Genomic DNA, 27,870 nt, shown 5'->3' with positions numbered 1-27,870 from the left:
CTTCTATTTCCTCTCTGTTCTTCTGTCTGCCTCCAATTTGGCAGCCAAAATACCAATCTAATTCCATTCCCTGCTCTTGGCTATGTGCTCTGTGAATTGCCTCTCTTGACACAAGATAAAGTGAATGAGCAGAGGAATTGGCCCCCTACAGATACAAAAGGCAAGGCCAAGTGTGCTAAGAAAACACTCTCTGCTCACCAACCACTTGACAGGTACCTTCCTCTTTGCCTCTTCTTGGTGCACCATAATAATCCTTTAGCACCTGCAACCCACCAGATCCAGAGCCAAATGTATTCAGGAACAAGAAAAGCTCTTGGGGAGAATCACAGTGCACTGGGCAGTAGTTAATGCCTGGACAAGTCAAGAGAAATGACATGATGGATGGGCACCTGCTGGTTCAGTGGCTCAGGGATGGGACATGCCCTTTTCTCATGCCTGGGCTGCTCTTCATGTCCTCTTCCTCACTTCTCTGCACTATTTCCCAAGGTGAATGTCTAACTTTTAAATTCCCCTAACCATGCTGGAGAGCCATCCAAGAGTAATACTAACAAAGGCACGAGATCTCCCTGACGCCACTCACCCTCATACCCTGTACTAAGACTTCTGTAACATGGATGCCTTCTTCATCTGTGCCCAATGCCTTCCACAAAATAGCAAAGCAAGTGCACAAACGTGGCTGCTCATCGTATCCAAAGGAGGCTCCTACATAGGCAACTCCTTCAGGTCTTTGGACTCCACAGAAGAGGAGGATGCTTCCCACCTTATCATCCCAGTCTTGTGTCCAGGACAGCAGCCTCCAAATAAACCCTCTATCTGGTGGTATTAAACCTGCAAAATTATATGTACAGTGGAGAGCCACCGAATTGCATTGGATTGCAAAGGTCCCATGTTTGATTTATGTCCATTCATAGATTGAAAAGGTCCCATGTTTGATATATGTCCATTCACAGATGATTGCTCTGTAGCACAGTGAGCGTACATCCCACTAGGATTTAGAATAATTGAAAGGCAGAAAGGGCAAGGATTTCTACAAGAGATTCTTTATAATTCTCTATGTAGAAGTCAGGATACAGTTAATAATGTTCAGGATTTATTTTCTCCCATTCTCTTCTGTGTACTCCCTCGAGGAGTCTGATCTCCAGTGAGAGAGAGGTATGAAAGCCTCTGTCTCCACTGATACCAAGTTGGTTTCTGCTTTGACAATCCAGGAGGCGAGGGGACTGGCTCTATAAAGAAGAGAATGCTGACTCATCTGGTTCTCTCTCATTTATAAGTATTTAATTGTGAGTTTTTGTTTAGTTCACTTTTCTTTTTTTTTTAAGGGAGAAGGCTCATCTTGAGCCTGGGTTGGTCCATTTCAGCTGCTTCTTTGTTTCTTTCTGTTAAGCATCTCTGTATGGATGTGATCACAGGGCAGCAAGCCAGACCTGACATAACAGAGACTGTGTGTGTGTGTCTGTTTGAGTGTGTGTGTATGAGTGTATGTGTACGTGTGTGTCTATGTGTGTATGAGAGAGGGAGACAGGTGGTTTCCTGCTTTGGGTCTGAGGTTATGGGAATAAAAGATATGACTCACTTCAGAATGTCTGCTTTTTTATGTTCAAATTGCCAAGAAAAGTGGGGCAGAGTGGGCAAGAACTAAGGGACCCCAAAACTATACCTCTGGACTCAAGTTTATTACTGATAATCATTGCAGTTAATATTTGTAAATGACTTTCACAGTTTTCTGATTACTTCTGTCTACATTATTTTCTTTTATCTTTCCAGCATCCTGGGGCATGGGCAAGAACCATTATCCACAGTTCATAGGTGGAGAAGCAAAGTAGCCCTAGACCTCTCAACCCTCAAGTGGCAAACTCAAGACTCACACACAGGTCTCCTGATCCAAATTCTCTGCCCTTTCCACCATGATACAGCTTCTTTCTATTGGCCTCATAAGTTCAGAAATGTCAAGCAGAAGAAGTTGAGGTTCTTTCCTTTGCTATTTTCCAAATCAAAAGATTAAGAAGGAAATAACCATTTAATAGCCTCCTACCCTGTCAGATTTCCCAACATTTGTGATGGAAAGAAGAGATGCCATGCATTATTAAAGACTCATAAAGACTTTCTACTCACCTGCTAGAAGCCAAGCACAGTGCTAGCCACAGGTATGTAAACTTGACAAGCATTACACATAAAAACCTTCTATTGTTAGCAAATGAAACTCCTTTTTTAGCTCCCCCAGTAACAAATTAGAGAGAAGCAAAGGGAACCTTCATTGTCCTCTGTGCAAAATAACATCAAGCACTTGGCACGTGTTCAGTTAGAGTGAATCTGGTGGAGACACCACACCTGTTTCTCTCCAAAGACTCACCTTTTCTTCCTTTCCATTTCACTGACTGCATCCCACTGTTTTCCACCATCCCACTTCATTCTCAATTACGGAACTTCAGATTTTGTTGTGGTGCCTAAACTCCTTAATACCTCCATCCCTGAAAGTATTTCCTTGCCAGAAAAAAAAAAAAGTTACCATCTGGAGTCTTAACAGCAAAGTAGATTCTTCTAAATGAAAGAAAGGGTTGCCAAAGACCATAACACCAAGAGTGGTGCAGCCTCCCAGGGGAAAAGGAGAAGCGGGCAATGAGTATATACCTAGAAGTTGCTCAGGTTTGGCTATGCCTGGGACAAGCAGAAGAGCCCCAGATCAATCTTCTTCTGGGGGAGGGAGTACTCCTATATGACAGATCAAAACAAGGTCTGAGGCCATCTCAAGTGTGATTTATTCCAAGCCCTAGATGAGTCCTCCTCTCCAGATAAAAGTGATTTGGCTCTTCCCAGTCTTGCCTCCACAAATAGAATAATATCAGGGACTGAGGTGGACCTATAGGTCCCTATAATATTTTATTTCACAGGATTCTTTTGCCAAGACCCTGGGAATCTCGGTACTGTAGGCTCTACTCATCCTCACAATGGTAGCCAGAGAACTCAACAAGAAAAAGAAATGAAAGCAAATTTGAGGGGTATGGGAATTCAAAGGTGAAATATGTGGAAGAAGTCAGGAAGAATATTGGTTCATTAGTAATTCAAGAACGTGGGCCCTTGGTCGGTGGCTTTCAGGGCATGTGCCTGCTACCCTCTTATTTTCCCAACCAGGAAATAAAGCTTGCAAGAGCGAGCTCATTTTTATGCTCCCAAAGATAAAAGGTTCTTGAAGAATGATTCTTTACAGTGTGGTTATTAGACTAGATAAAAGCCTCCTAGACAAGATGGCAAGATGACAGTGAAAAGATATTTCTGAGAAATTATAATAAAGCCAAAGATAAAGGGGATTATCTTGAAGAATATGACACAGTAGGTCAAGACAAGGAGGAGAAATCCAAGAGAAAGACAAAAAAAAAAAAAAGATCCAATAACTTTGCAGCTATGTTCCATATGCATAAATATTCTGGATCTTGTAAATTAAAAAAGTGTTCCATGCTCCGCAAAACATGTAGGTAAATTCTTTAGGTGGAAGAAATATCATTAGTGCTCTGGGGGGTAGGAGGAAGTGGTACAGATGGCATTTGGAGGCTGCATACTAAGAGGCACAGGGTGCAGAAGCAAGCAGAAAAGCATCATCTTTCCAGGAGATGCATCCAAATGGGATAACAGAGAGCCAATAATGGAACAGTTTGATATTTCAAAAAAAAAAAATCATCTCTATAAGACACATGAACCAGGGTGGAGAACTCCAGGGTAAGGCAAAAAAGAGGGGAGAGAGGATTGGCAAGTTGCCAGAATAGTTGCTTTCTTGCTACAGGCTAAACTAGACAGTGATTTTTATAATAATGAGAAGGAAAATTTCAAGACCCCTTGGGCAGAGGATTTTACTGGCCATAAGTTCCGTACCACCTGAAGGTGGAATTCTTCAATTGTCTATACAAATTCTGGGTGGCAGTAGGGCTTTTGCCATTATTGTGGTGACCGGGAGAAGGATGACAAAGGGAGTAAGATGCTCTCAGTCCTTTGATTACCATCTATTGGGGCATAAATCATGGACCCTTATGTCATTTTTCTTACATCATTCTAGACAGTGAGTGGTACATTTCTCTCTGTGTGTTTTCAGTAGAAACAAAGAAAGCAAGTCAGCATTATTACTCAACCTCTTGGTCATAATTAAGTCATTATGAGTTCCCACTTTTTGGTACTACCCAGTTTTTCTTCTAGTAAAGAGGGATACACAGCTTGGTTTAAGCTACTTAGGAGTAACAATAGGCATAGCCTGTTAATTCCAGTTGTTTCTCATAAGAAAGGAAAAATCTGTCATGTGCTGGTGAAGTCTTCAGGATCATAAAAAAGATTTCCCAAAGGGCATCCTAAAATAAGAAGAAAGATCAGAAGTCACTTTAGTTAAGATAAACTGGTACACAACATTCTTCCAACTGCAGGAGATCAATGACACTTTCTCAATACAGACAACAAAACTTTCTCAGAATCTAGCTAGAGCAGTGAGATCAAGAATACTGTTATCTCCTGGAGCCAACTCTATTGCATGCAGAACATCAAAGAGACTCCTGACTTATTCTGCTGTCAATTTTCTCTCTCTAAAGTAGAGAAAGCAATTAGGGAAACTTCTATGCTTGACACAATTCTGACCATTAAAGAAGAGCTGGTTGTCCATGTGTAAGTGGCAGGAATCTCCTAAGTGATCACTTTATCTCAAGATTTATAATAGCTTGGGAAGGGGACACTGCACACAGATGGACATGGTCTTCATTCACAGCCATCCTCCATGAACAGAAATAATGCATGGCGCCTGCCCTCCAAGAGCTTACAGTCTACACAGAAGATAACACAAAGGCATATTATTAGGGGCAAAGAGAAAGAGAAAGCGCAAAGGTTGTAGAAGTCCAACACGGGAAAAGAACATTGTGGGGTGGGGTGGGATGGTCAGATAACCTGATCTGTGCTACAGAAACCTGACTTGTGCTGACTTAGAGAAAGTGATGAATTAGATAGAGTATGTAAGTGTCTGTGTGGAGGGGGAATGCACATTCCAACCATGGCCAATGTTTTGAGAATTAGAATATAGATGGTACGCCTGGAGAGCACTGAGTTTGGCCCAGGGGAGAGTTCATTTAAGGATACAGTAAGCAATGAAGTTGAAGATAAAAGTTAGTACATACCTTTTAGGTATTGGACAAACCATACCTGTCTTCTGAAGACCTGCCTCTAACTTCAGAATGGGTTTCTAAAACCATATTTACTCTAAGTTATCAATTATCTGGTCCTACTCCATCACAGCTGTTTGGACCAGAGTGAACACATGACAAAAGCTGAGCCAAGCAGATGCTTTCTCCTAGGAATTTGGAATTTGGATTCTCTGCTGATTAGCAGCTCTATGCAGAAACTCAGAAGATATGGGGGAAGCCATCTAGCCCCACGAGCAAGAAAAAGCCAGAGAGTCAGTCTGTATAGGAAGAAGGACGAAGCAAGCAATCAGAGAAAACACAGATAAGACCACTCACCTGCATAAAGAAGAAGTCAAACAAGCCCCTGACTTGTCCAGTTCTGGTCCTGATACCTCCAGGGCTATGCTGGTCTTCTTGCATTGGGGTCCCTGTGAAAGCCTGTGTCCCTAGTCAGTCTCTCCTTTGAACTCAAGCCAGATTGTCTGGGTTCTGTGACTGTACCCAAGAACCATGGTAATGATAATACCTAATATTTTACTACATGTGAGACACTGCCCTAAGCACATATACATTTAAATATCACAATTAATGGTAGGTAGATACTGTGGACCCTAAGTAGCCTGCGTAAGGCTGTCCAGCTCCAAGGATGATGGGCGAGGCCAGGATTAGAGCCCAGGCAGTCCTGCTCTGGAGATTGTACCCTCAGCCACATTGCTAATTCTTTTGGAGAAGGCATGAATTCTATGCCCAAAGTTTATGAATAAAAACATCGGAGTTGGTCCTGTATATAATAAAAGTCAATGAAGATTTTTGAGGAAGAAAAGATCATATGCAAGCAATGAGACAATACATGGGAAGGAAAGTCCTGGGGGTCAAGGCAAGCCAGGAGAAGAATTTTTCTGGGTTATTTGTGGATGCACTAAGCCTAATTGGAAAATAAACAAAAACAAAGCCAGGAGGATACCCAAGGTTGTTAGCCTGGAGGGATAAGAACCTGTCAATCTGACAGGGCGAAGTGGGGATAGAAAGGTTGGATGAACAGCTAGGTCAGTAGCCAGGAAAGACAAGGCCCTGGAGCAGGAAGCAAGGTAAGGAATGAAAGGAGGCAGAATGAGCCAAGAAACAAATCCTGCTAGCAGACATCGATGGATGTCACTTTTATGTAGAGCCTGGTGTTTACTGTCTGGGTAGGGGCAACTCTTTGTAAGAATCACATTGGCATCTACAGCATCAAAGGCATCAGGAGGCTGGAATTCAGTCTGCAGAGGGCCAAAGAAAGACCAGAGGGACAGCAAATGACAGGGAAGGCAGTGCAGTCAAGAAATCTGGGAGTGGACTTGAAAGGAAGGAGAAAAGGAAGACAGTTGCTGGAGAGGATAATAAAATCAAAGAGGGTTTCTTTCTTTCTTTCTCTTATCTTCTTATATCTTTTTTTTTTTCCTCCTTATTTTTTCCGGACGGGGAAGCTCTACTTATCTGTTTAGGCAGATAGTAAGGAGACAAGGCTGCAACACACAAGGAATAAAGGATGGTGCAGGGTTCTGGGTAGGTACCTGGGCTTCGGGTAAAATGAGTTCAAAACATTACCAGTGAGATAAATAGGTTGAAATCTATGACCCAATAGTACCAGAGAGTACCCTTTGTGCAAGAAAGACTATGATACGTAAAATTTTGACTGAACAATTGCAAATAATCCCAAAGAAGAAAGAGTGGGAGACATCTAACAAAAGCCATGCAGTCACCCAGATGGCTTTCTACCCTGAGCTGGGGCACTGAACACAGGTACAAACACTGGAGGAGGAGCTCTGAGCCAGCTGAACTCAGCCTCCCAGCAGGGGCCTGGGAGTATCTGGAAGCAGGGTAAAGGCTCAAAAAATGCTGAAGACAGTTTTAAAAGGCTTTCTGAGCTATATTGGGGGTAAGCAACCAAGAAAAAAATGAATCCCCTCCTTAGGAAATATAATTTAATGCTCACAGATGGCAATAAGAAGGCAAAACTCTTACTGTGTGCCTTTCCTTAGGAAAATGACCCTGAGAATAGGAAAGGTCACTTTACAAAAGTAAGCATCGTAAAGAAGTAAGTGAAGTGCAGGAGAGTGAAAAGATAGTATGAGGACAGTTGGCTTCCTTAAGCAAGATCAACCGTTCAGGCCCAGATGGAGCACAGCCAGCTCTGAAGGTGTGGCCTCACAGCCCCAGCTGGGCAAGTGATTGAGGAGATGCTAGTTGCTGAGAGGAACCAGTATTGTCCAGACTAGATAGCAGGAGAATGAGGAAGGAACCCCTTCAAAACCCCATGCTGATATTGAGGGGAATCTGGGGGAAGATGGCAGAAGAGGGAGCTCCAGGACTCAGTCCTCCTTCACAAACAGCTAGTAGAAAAGCAGAAACTGTCTGAAACAATTATTTAGGGGGTGCTCCAGAGGTCAGGGGAGCACTTTACAGCGTCCAGGGAAGAAAGGAACAAAGAGACTGCAGTGAATTGTGGGTAACTCGCTTCACAGTAGCTGTTGTGCCCATCCCCCACTGCCCAGGGGGGCTGCCTTGGGTCCTATAGCTGGCTGGCTGCTGCAGATGGAGAGGGACGAGGAAGCTCTGCCCCTCAAGAAGGGGGAGGGCATGGCCAAGTACTGACTGCAGGTTTTACTTGGCAAATTTAGATCGCTAGATCCTGGCTCTAAATTGCTGTTTAGTCCACACAGCCAGGGATCACTGCAACCATGGTTTCTACCTTAACCCTGACAGGGCTGAAGGTGATGGAGGTTTAAAAGCAAGGGGCATCCTTAGAGCTGTGGGGAACAGTTTGCTAAAGAGCGCCATCTGCTGAGCAGGCCAGGAAAGTATAGCTTCGGGAAGCTATCAAACAGGCTTTTCGGCATCTTTCCTGACCTTCTCCCCAGGGCTTTTTGGAATTTGTCTGTGCCCCCTTCATGGATCCCTGGCCCTGTTTTGGCTGGGAAATACTGACTTTGGAAAGACTTCTCCAGGGTGGCCCTCCTCCCAGAATTTGCCCTCCAAGCAAAAGGAACTGGTTGGCAACAAAAGGAGATAAGAAAAAAAAAAAACTATAGAGGCAAAACAAAAACAGAACAGATCAAGATTCATGGAGTAGGAACAGAGGAAAGGGAGCTTTCTCTTGTGGGTGAGACAACTGCACAAATAGTACAATCTTAAAAATTGCACCATATACCCATGGCAGGAATCGGATGAAGAAGAGCTAAAAAAAAAATCTGATCAGTTAAACATGGGCAATTCTAAAGCTCCTAAGATAAGTCAAAACAAGTGCAAAAGAAGAGCCTTTACACAAAGCCAATTGACAAAAAAACCCTAGGCAAGAGAAACTGACCTTCAGAGTAAACTCATCAAGATAATCAGATGCCTAGACATTAGCAAAAAATATATAAGCCATAACAAGAAACAGGAAGACATGGCCCAAACAAGAGAACAAATAACTTCAGAGGAGACAACAAACTTGGAGATACCAAACTAAACAAAGATGTTCAAACGAATCCCCTAAATTACTTCAAGAAGATGAAGGAAAATATGGCTAAAGAGATAGAAGATATTAAGAATATAATGGCTCAGCATAAAGAATTTGAAAGTATGAAAAGAAACATAACAGCACTTATGGGAATGAAAGGTACAACAGAAGAGATTTAAAATACATTAGAGCTATCAACAGATTTGAATAGGCAAAAGAAAGAATCAGTGAACTAGAGAAATAGGGCAATCAAAATTTTACACTTATAAGAACAGATAGAGAAAAAAATGGAAAACAATGATCAGGGTCTCAGGAAACTGAATGACAGTACAAAATGCACAAACATGTCCCAGAAAGAAAGAGGGGTAAAGGATCAGACAGAAAATTGAGGAAATAACGGCTGAAAATTTCCCAATTCTTATGAAAGACATAACTAACTATACATGTCCAAGAAGTTATTCCAAACACACTAAATTCTTACAGACCTACTCTGAGACACATGATAGTCAGAAAGTCAACGCCAAAGATAAAGAGATAATCCTGAAAACAGCAAGCAAAAAGCAATTCATCACATATAAGGGACTCACAATAAGATTAAGTACCAATTTCTACCCAGAAACCTTGGAGGTGAGAAGGCAGTAGTATGACATATTTAAGGTACTGAAAAAGAAAAACTGCCAGCCAAGGGTTCTTCATATGCAAAACTGTCTTTAAAAAATGAGGGAGAGTCTAAAATTCACAGAAAGGCAGAAACTGAGAGAGTTCATCAACAAAAGACCTGCCCTACAAGAAATACTAAAGGGAATTCTGCAGGCTGAACAGAAAAGACAGGAGAGGGGATTTGTAAGAGAGCGTAAAAATGAAGATTATTTGTAAGGGTAACAAAAAGGGTAAAAAGAAATACAAAAAAAAAAAAGATATGACATATAAAAAACAAAGGATAAAATGGTTGAAGCACAGCCATTACAGTAATAATACTGAATGTTAATGTACTAAACTCCCCAGTCAAAACATACAGATAGGCAGAGTAGATTAAAAGGTATGATTCATTTACATGCTGTCTACAAGAGACTCACCTTAGACCCAAGGATAAAAATAGGCTAAAAGTAAAAGGCTGTAAAAAGATATTCCATGCAAACCATAACCAAAAAAGAGCTGGGATAGCTATACTAATATTGGACAAAATAGACTTTAAATGCAAAACTGTTATAAAAGACAAAGAAGGATACTATATATTAATAAAAGGGGCAATACATCAAGAAGAAATACCAATCATAAATATTTAAGCACCTAGCTAGGGTGCCCCCAAATATACAAGGCAAGCACTGACAAAACTGAAAGAAGAAATAGATGTCTCTACAAAAATAGTTGGAGACTTCAATACACCACTCTCATCAATAGATAGAATATCTAGACAGGTGATCTATAAGGAAACAGAGAACTTGAATAATTTGATAAATGAACCAGACTTAACAGACATACAGAACACTGTATCCCAAAACAGCAGGATATATAGTCTTCTCAGGTGCCCATGAATCATTCTCCAGAATACAGCACATGTTGGGTCACAAAAAAAAGTCTCAATCAATTTTTAAAGACTGAAATTACACAAAGAACTTTCTCTTGCCACAATAGAATGAGGTTGGAAATCAATAACCGGCAGAGAACTGAAAAATTCACAAATATATGGAGGTTAAACATACACTCTTAGTCAATGGGACAAAGAAGAAGGTGCAAGAAAAATCAGCAAATATCTCGAGTCACATGAAAATGAGGACACAACATACAGAAACGTATGGGATGCAGAAAAGGCAGTGTTGAGAGGAAAATTTATATCCTTAAGTTTCTAAATTAAAACAGAAGAAAGAAGGTGGTGCAACAGTGGCTCAGTGGCAGAATTCTTGCCTGCCATGCCAGAGACCCAGGTTCGATTCCTAAAGACTGCTCATGCCAAAAACAAACAAAAAACAGAAGAAAGAGCTAAAAGCAAAGACCTAACTGCACAGCTGGAGGAACTAGAGAAAGAATAGCTAACGAATCCCAAAGCTAGCAGAAGATGAAACTATCAAAGCTTAAAGCAAATATAAACTAAATTGAGAATAAAAAACCCGATAGAATTAACAAAACCAAAAGTTGTTTTTCTGAGAGGATCAATAAAATTGAAAACTTCTTAACTAGACTATCAAAGCAAAAAAAGAGGAGATGCAAACAAATAAAGCCAGAAATGAGAGAGGGAACATTACTACTGTCTTCACGAAAATAAAAAGGATCATAAGAGAATACTATGAACAACTATATGCCAATAAATTACAAAACACAGATGAAATGGACAAATTCCTAGAAACACATAACCTATACTGACTCTAGAAGAAATAGAAGACTGCAACAGATCAATCACAAGAGATTGAACCAGTCATCAAAAACCTCCTAAAATTTTTTATCCAGAAAAAAGGGTAATGTTCTTATATTGACTATAGTAGTGAATGTATAACCATGTGATTATACCAGGAACCATTAATTTTACACTTAGGGTGGATTTTATGGTGTGTGAATAAGACTGTTTAAAAAATCAGAAAACCATTAGTGCTGGAGAGGATGTGGAGAAATAGGTACACTTTTTCACTGTTGGTGGGAATACAGAATGGTATAGTGACTCTGGAAAGCAGTTTGGCAGTTTTTGAGGAAGCTAAGTATGAAATTGCCATATGATCCAGCAATCCAGTTAGTAGGTATATACTCAGAAGAACCAAAGCAGGGACATGGATAGACATTTGCACACCACTGGTTGTGGCAGCATTATTCATGATCCCCAATTGACAGAGGTAGCCCAAATGTCCATGGACTGAAAGGTAGATAAATGACTATCATTTACTGTGTATACAGAATGTGTATACATATGTGATGTGTACATATGATAGAATATTATACAGTGTAAAGGAATGAAGTCATGATGTGTGCAATGACTTGGATGAATCTTGATGGCATTAATATTGACCAAAATATGCCAGAAACAAAAGGCAAACATTGTATGGTCTGACTAATATGAATTAACTATAATGAGCAAACTTTGGGTGTTAAATTTGAGATCACAGGTTATCAGGAGATAGAAAGAGTAGAGATTGGACAATTTATGCTTAAGTAGTGCAGAATGCTTAAAAAGGTTAATTACAAAGGTTCAGTAATGGATAGCACAATACTATATGATAGCAGCACAATGCTGTAGGCATAAATTACAAAGCTGAGTGTGAGAATGGTTAAAAGAGGAAGGCTAGGGTCAAGTACGTCACCAGAAGGAAAGCTAGAGGCTAAAGTATGGGACTGCATAACTTAGCAATACCCAAAGAAGACGATGATGGTGGCTAATTGTACAAATATAAGAAAGTTATTACATGAACTAGAACAAACGTATGTTACTATTACAAGGTATTAATAATAGGGTGGTATATGGGAAAAATGCAATTAAAGCAAACTAAGATCTATAGTTAACAGTAGCACTGTAATATTATTTCATTAATTGTAACAGGAACTATACCAAAACTAAGTATTAATAATACAGGGATATAAAGGGTATGGGATTTTTTTTTCAGAAGAAATTAGAATATTCTCATATTAATTTAATTGCAGTGGTGAATGTACACCTATGTGATTATACCAAGAGCCACTGACTGTATACTTAGGATGGATTTATGGTATGTGAATAAAACTGTGTAAGTAAAAAATAAAATAACTAGTTTATCATACTTGTCTCCTCAGGACTTCAGATCAAAGTAGACACTGTCTTTTACCGTTGAATAAGCATGCCCATTAGCAATTATTCCTATAATGAAATAAATTATCTGAGGAATGTTTTCAGCTATCCTCAAGTACCCTGAGGGTGGAAGAACCTTCAAGGTTGCCACATCTTGTCTAAACTAGTTGGTCTGGCCCTTGATCCACATGGAGAGCCAGCTGATTCCGACAAACAACATGCCAGTGATTGGGCCATATGGAAGGCAGGTAAACCCCAGGAGATTTGGGGGCATCTCCTTGGGGAAATGGAAGACCTGGCTGGCATACTGAATGTTCCACCACATCTAGTTTGGTATCTGGAAGTCAACTGGATATCCATTTAGGTAGGGGTAGATTTAGATTTTCCACATCGTGAAAATGAAATTGCACACTGCAAGCAATGGGGAAATTATTTTCTACATTCTGGGCATTTGCACATTGAAAGCAAAGAAGAAAAAATGTCCAAATCGTTTAAAAATGACACTACTGTTAAGGACTTTCTAAAGAATTTTTTACCTGATGTCTTCCAGCTGTTCTGCAATAGACTACATGGACTCCACCATGCATCAGCTTCATGTTCCTTGAGGATGCACAAGCCTATATGAAAGGACAGCTCTTGTGTGACTCCATCGGGAAGACCTATTGTGGGAAAGACTAGCCAATGCAAAGGTGGCTGTGAAGCCTGCATTTGTAGATGACTTTGACATACCGAAAGCACTTGATACCATTATGGACCTCATTCACCGTGGAAACAGACAGCTTAAGGCAGTTGCTAAGGCAACAAGAGCTCCTAGAAGTCCTGCTCTGTTTGGCTCCATGATCTCCTACACTGAACAGTTTTTAGAGTCTTCTGGAATTTCTCTGGCAAATCAACAGTTTATTTCAAGAGACAGCTGGACAGAGCTGGTCCAGTTCTGTCTGAAGGTTCATCAGTATACCCGGGTCATTCAGGAGGCCAGCAGGGAGGCCCAGCAGCAGTGGCTCCTGGAGGGACAACCCATGCTTCAGGCATGTGATGCCCTGGGCAAGGACCTCACTGACCATGGCATCAACATCAAAGACAGAAGCAGTACATCTCCATGGGAACTACTGGATCAAAGAATAAAAGACTAGAAAGCAGGGAATTGAGAATTAAATAAAGCCACATGGAATTGGAATCACACTTTCATGATATAGGTTCTATGCTTTACTGTTTATGACAAAAACTTTAAAGTTTTATTGTGGCTGGTAAGTCAATATTAAAATAGATTAAACTGATAACCTTCAAAAAAAAAAAAAGATAGAGAATTCTGAAAGCAGCAAGAGAAAAGCAATCCATCACATAAGAGGGAAACTCAATAAGACTATGTGTGGATTTCTCAGCAGAAGCCATGGAGGTGAGAAGGCACTGGGATAATACGTTTAAGATACTGAAAGAGAAAAACTGCCAACTAAGAACGCCATATCTGGCAAAACTGTCCTTCAAAAATGGGGGAGAGTTTGTGGGGCCCTGGTACCATAGGCTCGACAGTGCCTACCTGACCAAAGGGGGGAAAAGAAATGTAACAAAATAAGGTATCAGTGGCTAAGAGATTTCAAATAGAGTTGAGAGGCTATTCTGGAGGCTTCTCTTATGTGAACTTCAGCTAGATATTGCTAATTGCCATGGTAATGCCAAGCCCCAACCAACAGTATTTCCATAAACCCTAAAGAAAACTCAGGGCTCTATCTGAGACTCAATAAAAGTTTCACTCACTAAGTTTGTTTTTAGAACCTATGGTTTCCAGATGGTTCTTAGGCAAGGTAATCCCTGAAAGTCCATTACCAGCCTTTCCAAGAGCATCAACCAGTTGTATCCCTTTACCACATAATGTCAACACCCCTTTTCAACATGAAGAAGTTAGAATGGTCATTGTCTAAACATCCCTAAAGATTGGTAGAAGGATCAAAGGAGAAGGAGGAGTTGTAACAGAGAAGAGAGGATTTAAAAAATGAGTATGATGACTGAATTATTATATTGATATTTCCTTTCAGTCTCTAGTGTCTTAGAGCAGCTAGAAGGAAATACTTGAAATTGCAGAACTATAACCCATACCATACTTTGAAATGTGTTCTAAAACTACTTGTTAAAATGCACTTTGAAATTAATCAAGTTTTTGTACGTATGTCATATTTTACAATTTAAAACGTAAAAAAAAATGAGGGAGAGAAACATTTTCAGACAAACAGATGCAAAGAGTTTGTGAACATGGGACATGCTCTATTAGAAATACTAAAAGGAGCACTATAGGCAGATAGGAAAAGAGAAGATAGAGGTCTTGAGAAGAGTGCAGAAATGTAGACCATCAGCAAGGGTAAAAAGAGAAAAAATAACTCATGACACATGCAACAATCTGGATGAACTTTGAGGACATTATGTTGAGTGAAATTAGCCAGAAACAAAAGGACAAATACTAAATGGTCTCACTAATATGAAATAACATTAATGAGCAAAATTTGAGAGTAAAATTTGAGGACACAGGTAATCAGAAGATAGAAAGAGGACAGAGATTGAGCATTTTATGCTGAATGAGTACAGAATGTTGAATTGGATTGATTGTAAAGATCCAGAAATTGATAGTACAATACTATCTGATGGTAGCACAAAATTGTAAGTACACTGAACAAAGCTAAGAGTAAGGCTGAAAGAATAAAGGTATGGACATGTATCATACCAGAAGGAAAGATATAAAGACTGGGACTGTATTTGGCTCCATGATCTCCTACATTGAACAGTTTTTAGAGACCTAGCAAAACCTAGCGTGGACAATGATGGTGATTAAATGTACAAATATAAGAATGTTTTTACAAGATGGAGATGAATGTCAACAATGCAGAGTACTGAAAATGGGATGGTATATGGAAAAAATACAATCAATGCAAATTAGGATCTATAGTTAACACTAACATTGGAATACGTTTCCATTAAATGTAACAAAGGCAACATACCAAAGCTAAATGACAATAAGAGAGGGATATAAGGGAGGGGGATGGGATTCTTGGTGATGTTGTTTCTCCTTTTAATTAAATTTTTTTTCTTCTTCTTTTTTTTCCCCTCTTCTTTCTTTGCAGAATAAATGGAAACATCCTCATATAGATTGTGGTGGTGAATGCATAACTACGTAATTGTACTGTGAACCATTGATTGTTTATTTAGGATGGATTGCATGGCGTGTGAATAAAACTGCTTAAGAAATAAACAGAAGCATATAAGTGCTGAAGAAAACATGGAGAGAGAGATGTACCTACTCACTGTTGACAGGGAAGGAGAATAGTGCAGCTCCTCTGGAGGGCAGTGTGGAGGTTCCATAGGAGGCTAAGTATAGGGCTGCCATAAGATCCTGCAACCCTGTTATTAGGTGCCTACCTGGAAGAACTGAAAGCAGGGACACAAATGGACATTTGCACACTGGTGTTTCTGGTGGCAGTATTCACGATTTGCAATGGACAGAGGTGGCCTACGGGTACACTGAATGATGAATGAAAGGGAGAACTGTGTGGGATACATTCAACAGAATATTGAGCGGCTACAAGAAGGAAGGAAGGTTTTAGGTCTTTTCCTGGAACTTCAGGTATCTGTGTAACACCTGAGTCTCAGAGGTAGAGTTCTGCAGCTATGAAAGTCAGCATTACCCCATAAAGCAACTGTTAGAATAAAAAAAAAAGAGATCAGACTTTCCATTAGAGATATGAATCAAGCTGATCTATTTAGGACTAAGGTAAATAAGACTAAAGGGTAAAGGATGATATTGACTGTATACTAAACTTCAACTTCTGTGTGAAACCAAAGGGAGAGATGTCTATTTGGTGCAAAATTTATATTTTTCTGCAGCACACTATCTAATTTAACTTCTACGGTTAGTTCCATAATTACATAGAACCTTGAATAAAGAGTAAGATCTTGTTGGTTTGTAAAGGTTAGTGTGATGTCCTGATACACCCCAGAGTAATCTTGGCAGAAGATAAAATAGTATTTGCAAAGAAAATGTGAAAGTATTAAAATTCCCCACCAAGGGAAGACATGATATTCTCACAAGTATTATGAACTACCAAGTTAATAGGCCAAGCCCTTGATGTTGGGGTTTGCCCTTATGAAGCATTTCTGCAGAAGAGAAGCTAAGACTATGTATAATTATACCTGAGAGTCACCTTCAGGGAGCCTCTTTTGTTGCTCAGATGTGGCCTCTCTCTCTAAGTCAACTTGCAGTGAATTCACTGCCCTTCCCCTTACATGGGACATGATTCCCAGAGGTATAAATCTCCATGCCAACATAGGACATGACTCCCGGGGATGAGCCTGGAATTGAGAAAAACTTCTTGACCAAAAGGGGAAGAGAAATGAAACAAAATACAGTTTCAGTGGCTGAGAGATTTCAGATAGAATTAAGAGGTCATTCTAGGGTTATTCTTAAGCATTACATAGATATCTCTTTTCAGTTTTTGGTGTATTGGAGTAATCAGAGGGAAATGCCTGAAACTGTTGAATTGTGATCCAGTAGCTGTGAGTCTTAAAGATGATTGTATAACAGCTTTTACTGTGTGACCTTATGATTGTGAAAACCTGTGACTGATTCTCCCTTTATCCTTTATATGGACAGATGAGACAAAATAAATAAATAAATAGGAGGGGTGGGGGCATGGGATGTTTTGAGTGTTCTTTTTTACTTCTATTTTAATTTTTACTCTTATTTTTACTGTTTTTTGAGTAATGAAAATCATTACTCAAAATCAGAAATCGATGGTGATGAATTCAGAACTATATGATGATACTATGAACCACTGATTATACACTTTGGATGATTATAGGGTCTGTGAATATATTTCAAAAGAGTTGCATTTAAAAAACAATTTTTGAAAATAAAGATTCTGCTAAGTAAAAGAAACTAGATACAAAATAATACATATGTTATGACTCCATTTGTATAATATGTAAATACAAATATATCCACAGAGGCAGAATTAAATTAGTGGTTATGCCGGGATGGGCACAGATAGAGGGATTGAGATATGACTGCTAAGGGGCATCTGGTTTTGCTTTTTGGAGTAATGAAAATGTTCTAAAATTGATTGTGGTAATGAATGTATAACTCTGTAATTAAACTGAAAGCCACTGATTGTATACGTTGGATGGATGCTATGATGTATGAATACATCTCAATAAAACTGCTTTAAAAAAACAAAACAAAACCTATGCTGATCCCCTCAATGGAACTGTTGATTAAACTAATGGTTTGTGAGTATTTAGAAGAAAATAGACAGATTGCTAAAAGCCATTGGGGTTCATAACTTATGCTACATAACTTCATGTGGTAGTTAGGTTCTAGGTGTCAACTTGGTCAGGTGAAGGTATCTAGTTCTATTGCTGTGGACTTGGGCCAATGGCATGTGAGCCTCATCTGTTGCTGATTATATCTGCAGTCGGCTAGGAGGTGTGCCTGCTGCAATGAATGATGTTTGATTTAATTGGCTGGTGCTTAAATGAGAGAACACAAGGTAGAACAGCCCAAGCAGCTCAGCACTTGCAGCTCAGCCCAGGCCTTTGGAGATTCAGAAAGGAATCAACCCGGGGAAAGTGGTTGGAACCCAGAGGCCTGGAGAAAAGGCCAGCAGAGACCACCTGTGCCTACCCACATAAGAAAGACCCTCAGTTGAAAGTTAGCTGCCTTTCCTCTGAAGAACTACACGTTTTTAGCAAAATAAATCCCCTTTTATTAAAAGCCAATCCATCTCTGGTGTGTTGCATGCCGGCAGCTAGCAAACTACAACACCTCATTTCCATATTTTGAGAGCAAAGGGTGACTAGTCTGCTATTTATTTAAGCCTTGTGTGCCAGTTTGAAGCTATTATTTACCCCAGGAATACCTTGTCCTTTAATCCTCATTCAACATTGCTGGGTGGGATCTTTTGTACTGTTTCTATGGAGATATGACCCACCCAGTTGTGGGTGGTAACTTTTGATTAGATGGTTTCCATGGAGATGTGTCTCCACCCATTCAAGGTGGGGTTGCTTACTGGAGCCCTTTAAGAGGGAACCATTCTTGGAAAAGCTTCGGAGCCAACAGAACAGACAGAACCCCAGAGAAAGCTGTTGAAGAAGCCTGGAGAGAAAGCTAGCAGACATTGCCATATGACTTTCCAGCTGAAAGAGAAACCCCAAACATTATCGGCCTTCTTAAACCAAGGTATCTTTCCCTGGATGCCTTAATTTTGGAGATTTTCATGGCCTCAGAACTGTAAACTTGCAACTTAATAAATTCCCCCTTTTTAAAAAGCCATTCTGTTTCTGGTACATTGCATTCTGGCAGCTTACAAACTAAAACACCTTGTGTCATTCCAAAAAATATTGAAGATTGATTAAAACAACACCAAAACTTCACCAAATACTACAAATTACAGACAGAAAAAGAAGATACAAAGGAAAAAAATGGAGTCATAAATATGATTAATATTAATATGTGCAGCATAGAATCCTATCTGCTTATTAAAGTGTATTCTATTCGATTGCTAAGGACAGATCACTAAAATTGGCTTTAAGCTTTCTAGCAGGCAATAACAAAAGGGAAATCTGATCAATTATTCACTTCACACCATCTATGAAATTTTAAAAGAAAGGAGGAAGAAAAGAGAAAGGAAAGGGGAGATGAAATGGAGGGATAGAGGGAGAAAAAGCATGAAGACTGAAAGAAATAAAGAAGCACAATTATTCCTGAGACTAGACTTGAAAGAATCTTCTCCCCAGGGATTCTCATAAAGGAGACAGCATATAAGTGTAATAAACAGGAACTTCAAGAACTCTCTCGCAGTTAGATGTGATTTTTTACCTCCAAAAACTCCTCTAACTCTATATTCTATGATTATTTGTTATTCAAAATAGAGTAAATCTTGTTGCAAAAAAATTCCTAGTACTGTAAAGACATTCTCAGCCCCCAGTATTGGCATGAATATTTTTTTTTATTTAGAAATCTTCACACACACACATTCTATACATGGTGTACAATCAATGGTTTACAAGATCATCACATAGTTGTATATCCATCACCATGATCATTTTTAGAACACCTGCATCACTCCAGAAAAAGAAAATTGAAAAAACTGATACATACCATACCCTCTCATTAACCACTACTATTTCCATCTTCCAAATTTATTTTACCCTTTGTCACCCCATTGTTTATTTATATTTTTATCCATATTTTTTTACTCATCTGTCCATACCCTGAATATAAGGGTCATTGGACACAAGGTTTTCACAATCACACAGGGACATTGTAAAAGCTTTATCATTATACAGTCATCTTCAAGAATCAAGGCTACTGGAACACAGTGCAACAGTTTCAGGTACTTCTCTCTAGCCACTCCAATACACCATAAACTAAAAAGGAATATCTATATAATGCATAAGAATAACCTCCAGGATAACCTTTCAATTCTGTTCGAAATCTCTCAGCCACTGAAACTTTGTCTCATTTTTCTATTTCCCCTTTTGGTCAAGAAGGTGTTCTCAATACCATGATGCTGGATCCCACAAACCCTGGAAGTTCTGTCCCACATTGCTAGGTAGATTTACAGAACTGGGAGTCGTGTCCCACATAGGAAGGAGGGCAGCAAGTTGGCTTAGAGAGAGAGGCCACATTTGAGCAACAAAAGAGGCTCCCTGGGGGTGACTCTTAGGCCTAATTTTAAGTAAGCTTAACCTATTCTTTGCAGGAGTAAGTTTCATAGGGGCAAACCCAAGATTGAGGCTGGGCCTACTGATTTGGTTGTCCCCACTGCTTGTGAGAATATCAGAAATTCTCCAAATGGGGAAGCTGAATATTTCCCTGTTTCTTCCCATTCCCCCAAGGGACCTTTGCAAATATTTCTTTATTCACTACCAAATCACTCTAGGATTTATCAGGGTATCACACTAACCTGTACAAACCAACATAATCTTATGCCCTATTAAAGATTCCACGTACTTACGGTGTTCAACTAAACAGACCATACAATTTAAATTAAGAAGTGCACTACTCGAAATATAAATTTTGTACCAAATCAATAGCTCTCCCTTTAGTCTCACACAGAAGTTGAAGTTTTAAAATATGGACATCATCCTTTACCCTGTATTCTAATATACTGTAGTCCTAACCAGATCAGCATCATTCATATCTGAACTCGATATCTGATCACTTTTTCAAATTTTAAACAGTTCCTGTATGGGGTACTGCTGACTTACAAAGCTTCAGAGCTCTAACTGTGAGTCTCAGGTGTCACATAAATACCCAAAGTTTCTGGGAAAGACCATGTTATACGCAAACAGCTCAGAATCAGAATTTAGAATTAAGTTACACCTCCTGAATATTCGTAACTGCTGTAAGAGTTTACAATCTAGGACCCTTTGCAACAAGACCCAACTTGATAACCCATGGTCTTGACTTTAGTTCACTGAATTTTTATATTATAGTTAGTCCATATGATTGAGGTATGATAATATTTCTTTGTTCCTGACATTTCATTCAACATACAGCTCTTAAGGTTCATTCACCTAGTTGCATGCCTCCCAACTTCATTCCTTCTCATGGTGGCTCAGTAGTCCATTTATGTATACACCATGGTTCCCCCTTCCATTCCTCAATCGTCACCATTAAGACCCCTCCATTCACTGTGGAACTAGAGGACTGCCACCAGAAACACCAGTGTGCAAATATCTATTCGCATCCCTACACTCAGTTCCTCCAGGTATATATTGAGCACCAGGGTTTCAGGATCATATGGCAACCCCACCCTTAGCCTCCTGTGGAAACACCACACTGCCCTCCAAGGACCTCTCATTTCCCTACTGACAGTAAAAATATACATTTCTTTCTCCACATTTTCTCTAGCACTTGTTTCTCTCTGTTTATTTTTAAACAGTCTTATTTACACATCATACAATCCAGCCTAGGTGTATAGACATGCCTTTGCCACCATACTCTATCTGAAAGACATTTTCTTTCCTTTCACAAAGAATCCATACCTCTTTCTCAATCCCCCTGCCTACTGACATTTAGTTTTGTAATAATGCCTTTGTTACATTCAGAGGAAGCATGTTACAATGTTACTGTTGACTACAGACCCTAGCTTACATTGATTGTACTTTTCCCCATATATCATCTATTTTAACACCTTGCAATATTGACATTCATCTGTTCTCCCTCATAAAAAAAAACATTTTTAATTTGTATATTTAATCACCACCATTGTACACTCTACAATTGGCATTCCTAAATTATACCATCTCAGTCTTTATCCTCTATCTTTCCTTCTGGTTTCATACATACCCCTAGCCCTTCTCCCTCTATCATACTCACATTAAGCTTCATTCAGTGTACTTATATAATTATGCTACAATCAGGTGGTACTATGTTATCCATTTCTGAATTTTACAATCAGTCATGTTGCATAATCTGCTTTCCTTCAGCACCAATTGCCCAATCTCCACCCTATTTCTATCTCCTGATAACCTGTGTTCTTACCTTCAATTCTCCAAGTTCAGTCATTAATGTTCACTGATATCAGTGAGACCATACAGCATTTGTCCTTTTGTTCTGGTTGATTTCATTCAGCATGATGTCGTCAGGGTCCATCCACATTGTTACATGCTCCATGACTTTACTCTGTCTTACAGCTGCATAATATTCCATCATCTGTATATACCACAGCTTGTTTAGCCACTCATCCATTGATGGACATTTGGGATGTTTCTATGTCTTGACAATTGTGAATAATGCTGCTATAAACATTGGTGAGTGAATGTCCATTTGTGTCCTTGCCCTCATGTCCTCTGAATAGATACCTAGCAATAGGATTGCTGGATCATACAGCAATTCTATAACTAGCTTCCTGAGGAACTGCCAAACTGCTTTCCAAAGAGGTTGTACCATTTTACATTCTTACCACAGTGGATAAGTGTGCCTCTTTTTCCACATCCTCTCCAGCACTTGTTGTTCTCTGCTTTTTTTGATAATTGGCCTGAATGTTTTAAATAACATTCAAAATAGCTTAATTCTAGGACAAGCCAAGTACCAATAAAATAAACTCCGGAGGACTTTCCACATTGTTCTTCTGAATAGCAACTCAAGGTCAGATATACCCTGTCCTGGTCCATCCAGGGCACTGCTTTAGGAAGACTCAGGGTCAGCGTCAGCTGATCATGAGGACCAGTGATACATGTGATTCTCCCTGAGGTTGGGCAGGCCAATGGGCCAAGGCGAAGCGGGGATTGGGAAGGCAGTATCTCTCTCTTCAGACAAAACTGCACCCAGGCCATTCCTACCACATCAATGATTATCTTCAGATGGCTCTTCTAAATTATCGTACCATCTCTAAGAAAAGAGGTTTTACATATTTCTTCCAGTGTGTTAGATTTAACCTTTTATCTCAGTCAGCTCCCAAGAAAAATGAGCCCCGGAATCCTTATCTCTGACTATTCCCAAGCCCCTTGGCTCTCTACTGAATCTCCACTTATAGTCATCTTAGCCCCTTCGATTACACAGTTTCCAATCACCCTTGACATCCCTGAAATAATACTGACCAGTCCAGGCCATCATGGCTGGTGGCTTGCCTAGTTCACCCCTCATATTCAACAGCAGCAGACACTGGTGCTTGGTGGTCATTACTTTGTCTTACAAACTCACTGACCCCATATTATAAGGTAATTTGGTAGAAGATCATGGCAGTCTATGACAAATACCACTTTCATTTTCAATTCTTGGTAAAGATATAATGGAATCAGAGAAGGTCTAGAAAAGGGCAGCTAAAATCGTCAGAGGATGGAAAAGTCTCCTTCATAAGGATAAATTGAAGAAATTAGGAGTCTGCAAGACAAATAATAATGTTAGGAGGAGACAATGTTAAAGTTTTCAAAAAGCCTGGAGAGGATAAACATAGATTCATATAACAAATCCCAGAATACCAGACTGAGGTATCCTCTCTTGAATCTTAAAGCAGACAAATTTGAGGTAATTAAAAAGAAATTACTAACATTAACAATGAAAAGAATAACATCAAAAGGCAGTAAAGACTAAAAATATAAATTTTAGAAGGGTTTAGATAAAGTCATAGAAAAATCTATCTAAGAGCATTAAGAGGACACTAAAAAAAAAAGAGGACATTGAACATCTCTAACCTCTGGAGACAAACTCAGCTCCCAAATCACATGTCACGTTGACTACCAAGAGTTGTACTCTGCCAGTTGTAGGACATTGTAAGAATATTTATTTTCATTAAGCCTCTGTTGCTCATTTACAATCCACGTAAAAGAGCTTAGAACAGTGCCTGTTACACCAAGACTCAATAAATAACAGCAGCCGTTCTTATATAAGTAGGCCGAATGAAGTTGGATCCAACTCAATGTAACAAATCTTCTGTTGAGTCACAATTCTGTCTTTAATTGATCAAGAATTATCATTTTTTAGCAATCATATCCTGCTATCAGGTCCCTCTTAGGTCAACACTTGGGATTGTTCTTGGGTGGTCCAGATAAGACCTTTCACACTTAGAAAAAGGATCCAGCCCTAGAAATATTCCAATATCAAGATTATTCTGGTCATAGAGAAAATCTATTTGTAAAAATAATAACTGTACACTAACCTATGGCCATGCAACCCCTCCCACCAGTGGCAGCTGGTAAGAAAGCTTGTGAACTGAGAAGTAGAGTGCCAAAGAACACTATCAAGGCTGTCTCAGAAAGGACATAAGAGGGTTCAACAAATATTTAGGATATTCATCTTCGTTATGAGATATGCCATAAGTCAATGATAAAATATTTTAAAATGAATGATTAAAAAAAAAGATTTCCAGACAGATGTTAAATGAATAGCAGCTCAGAGACCATCCAGGGGAAATGGCACCCCTCATTACAGGAGACAGGATGGCAAATCTTTAAGGTGAGGGAACACCATAGCCAAGACTTCCCTATCACGCTGGTGCACCTGATGGGGCAAGGCCGAGAGCACCCAAGTTTGCAGAAGGAGACAATTCTGCTCTGAAGCTCACCTTTCCCATTTTGTGAGGCTGGGATCGTTATTTCTGCTCCCTTTGATCACTCACACCTTGGGCTATGTCACATCTACCAGATCCCTGGGGCTAGGGACTAAAGCAAGCACAGGAGGAAGAGGGTTGAATTTTAGAATCTAAGAGCACTTTAGAGGTATTTTGAACCAACCTTCATCTTTTGCTGATAAACAAACTGAGGCCCAGCACATCATGGAAAGAACTGAATTTCAACCTGGCTCTTCTGACACACTCAGGTCTCTGCCTATGCCTAGGGATTATGACATTCACTTAAACAGCTGTGTGACCATAGCTTCTTAGAGAATTAAATTCCAAGCCTCCAGTTTCTCAGTGGCAAACGGGGATACCCTCCCTTATAAATTATGGGAAGCATTAAGAGATGGTTTAAATGAGATAGGTCATAAACTATGCCTATCACCATGTCAGGCACTGTGAAGCATTCTACAAATTTTACCTATTATTAGGGTTCTTCATTGTTAGCTCCTTTCCTCCTTTCTCATCCCCTTGTGGTTGGGGAGCAAGAACGAAAAACGAGAAAATTTTTAGATTACCTGATGTCTACCATTCCTATATCTTCAAGTGTTCATTTAGTTAATAGGCTGTACCTTGATTAAAGTCCTATACAGTTTGAATTTACATTCAAAAGTATGTTTGAATCTCACTGGCACTCCTCTCCAGAGAGTCATATGAAGTCAATACCTGTTATCTGATAAGGCTTAAATTGGTGTCGTAAACCACCATTTGGACTCTGTAACAGAATTGTAAGTGGAGTGATAATTAATGAATCTCCCAATTATTCTCCCCTATTCCAGATTTATCAGGCATTATACCTTCAGAGTTGCCTTTCACCCTAAGGAATATAGGATAGAAATAAGGGATAAACGGGATTAAAAAGGAAAGCTCTATTGATTATGGGCAGGTGGTTTAATTCTATAATTTATTCTTCACAATTGAATACTATCTTCTCTTCTTCACTGCCATCCTCTCTTCAACTCCCTTTTTTTCCCCCCTCCATCCCTCCCTACTACCCCTACCACTGATGCTTTAAAACTGCTCTCTTTAAGGGCAGGGTGACAGAGGCCTCATAACTGTCACACCCGAAGGACAGTTTGCAGGCCTCACAACTATTTCCTTCCCAATTCTCTTCTCCCTTGGCAACTTGTTATCTTCCCATTTTTTTGGCCACCCTATCTACTTGTAGAATACCTCTTGCCCTGTAGCACCTTCTAAACGTGTGTCCTCCCTGTCAGCTCTTCTCTATGCACAGTGCCCTGGCCCACTTCAAGCCTTTATCATTGCTCACCTGGATCACTGCACTAGCTCCCGAGTAGATTTCCTTGTCTCCAGAGTCAGTGCTGTTCATCCTCCCACCCTCCAGTGCAATCTCTACTCCACCAACAGAACAGTCCTTCAAAAAAGCCAAGCTGATCATATCACTCTCTTACTTAATTATTTTCACTTACACAATGATATCCAAACAATCCCATACAGTATACAAGTCCCTGCCCAATTTGGGCCCACTAGTCTTCCCCCTCTATCTCCCACAGCTTTCCCATGCTCTCCACTCATCCCACTTGTCTCACATCGATGCCAGACCCTTTCCTTTGCACATATGCTTTTCCCTCTGCCTAAAGTGCCCTTCCCCACCTCAAATACTGGCAAGGTCTGACTCATTCTTGAAGACTCAGCCCAAGGGTGACTTGGCTGGTAAACTGACTGAATCCCCAAGCACAGCGGACTGTACACCTCCTCTCATGGCATACAGTTCCCACCGGAACCCTCACATTGCCAAGGTTATTTATCTTTCCACCTTCACATTAGGCTGAAAGCTCCCTGGCGAAGGGACCATGTCTTACTGGTTGTTGTGTTTCCAGCATCAACCACTGGGGTCCCTGACCCCTCCCAGACAAGCAGGCAGGCAATGCATGTTAGCTGCTCTGTAATGAACCAGATATAATAAATGACTAGAGAAGACAGACAATATTCCTTCAAAATGATATTTTTTAATTCCAAAGAAGAAAAGATGACAAAATTCCTCAGTCTGTCACACAAATGGCAGCATTCTGCAGGCTTTCAGGAGGGAAAAAAAAATCTTGTGGGTCTAACTGATGGAATCAGAAGAACAAGGCTATCCCTTGGGTACCATTTAAATTCCACTTAGCGATTTTCTTTTTAATTCATTTTTATTCCAGGTGCTGCCCTGCAGCTATTTTAAAACTGAGACTTAAAATAAAGTAATACTAATAGCTGGAGTTATTGCAGGCTCCCAAGTAACCAGGCACCTTGAATCCCACCCCTGACCCCCCCAAAAAAGCCCTTCACGGTCTTGGCAAACCATAATATCCCATCCCCAGGAAGAGTGGATAACTAACAAAACAGGGGGCTCCATCACCAAAGGATTAGGTTTCACTTTGCAAAAGCATTCATCTCTAGATTTCCTGAAATAGCTCACTTTGTACATTTAAACATCCATTTTCAAAGTATTAACAGTGTGAAGTGAAGACTTGGATTCTGGGCAGGAAAACAGAAAAACGATAAACTAGAGATGCTATCTCCAAGGGTAGTCAGCTGAACACCTGTTTCAGTTACCAAAGACCCAGGGGTCTTTCTTACTAAAAATGGAAATTCCAGGCCCCACTCAGACCCATGGACTCAGAACCTCTTTTAGGAAAAAAAAAATATATATATATATATATATAGTTTAAATGTATATTTTCTGGAAAGCAACTGCATCCTAAAGAAAGCTGCCCCAGGAATGGAGTTTTGTGAATAGTGCTCAGACAGTGCCCTGCCTCTGAACTGCTTGTGTCAGCAAGAGCAAGAGTTGTTTCTTTCAACTCATTAATGAAAAAAATCATGCTTTAATTACTGTTCTAAGCCAGCAGGGAGTCCACAATAGTAATAATGCAGATCAGACAGGGAACTTCCCTAAGCATGGCATATGGGACATGGTTAGCCCAGCCCCATACCTTGTTCTCAGAACAGCACTGGTTTGGTCTGCTAAAGCTGCTGGAATGCAATATAGCAGAAATGGACTGACTTTTACAAAGGGGATTTATCAGGTTACAACTTCACAGTTCTAAGGCCATAAAAATGTCCAAATGAAGGCATCCAGAGAATGATACCTTGACTTTGAAGAAGGTCTGCTGTCAGTGCTGGGATGGCATACAGGAGGTATCTACTGGTCCTTGCTCCCAATTCATTGTTTTTAGTTTCTGATTCCAGTGGTCTTCTCTCTAAGTGTCTGCTGGTCCTCACTTAGCCTCTTCAGGGAAAACTCTAGGTTTCATCCCCTTATCTTAGCATCTCCTGATGTCTGTTTCTCTTGGTTTCATCTCTCTGCCTTCTGTGTTGCCTCTGAACTCTCTCTGTTTTCTTCCTTTTATTCTCTTCACAGAGGAGTCCAGTAAGGGGACTAAG

At 39.9% G+C, this 27,870-nt stretch overlaps 1 protein-coding gene and 1 pseudogene across 1 annotated transcript in view; one reads left to right on the top strand and one right to left on the bottom strand.

Moving 5' to 3' along the window:
* LOC143679706 (putative cysteine--tRNA ligase, mitochondrial pseudogene) overlaps positions 1-13,512 on the top strand; it is a 108,455-nt pseudogene extending 94,943 nt beyond the window's left edge.
* TMEM178B (transmembrane protein 178B) overlaps positions 1-27,870 on the bottom strand; it is a 388,508-nt gene that overhangs the window by 194,204 nt on the left and 166,434 nt on the right. The window lies entirely within an intron of this gene.

This window comes from Tamandua tetradactyla, chromosome 1 (assembly GCF_023851605.1).
Source record: "Tamandua tetradactyla isolate mTamTet1 chromosome 1, mTamTet1.pri, whole genome shotgun sequence".
Lineage (NCBI taxonomy): Eukaryota > Metazoa > Chordata > Mammalia > Pilosa > Myrmecophagidae > Tamandua > Tamandua tetradactyla.
Note: the sequence above shows the minus strand (reverse complement) of the source record. Positions and strands in the feature narration are given on the sequence as shown.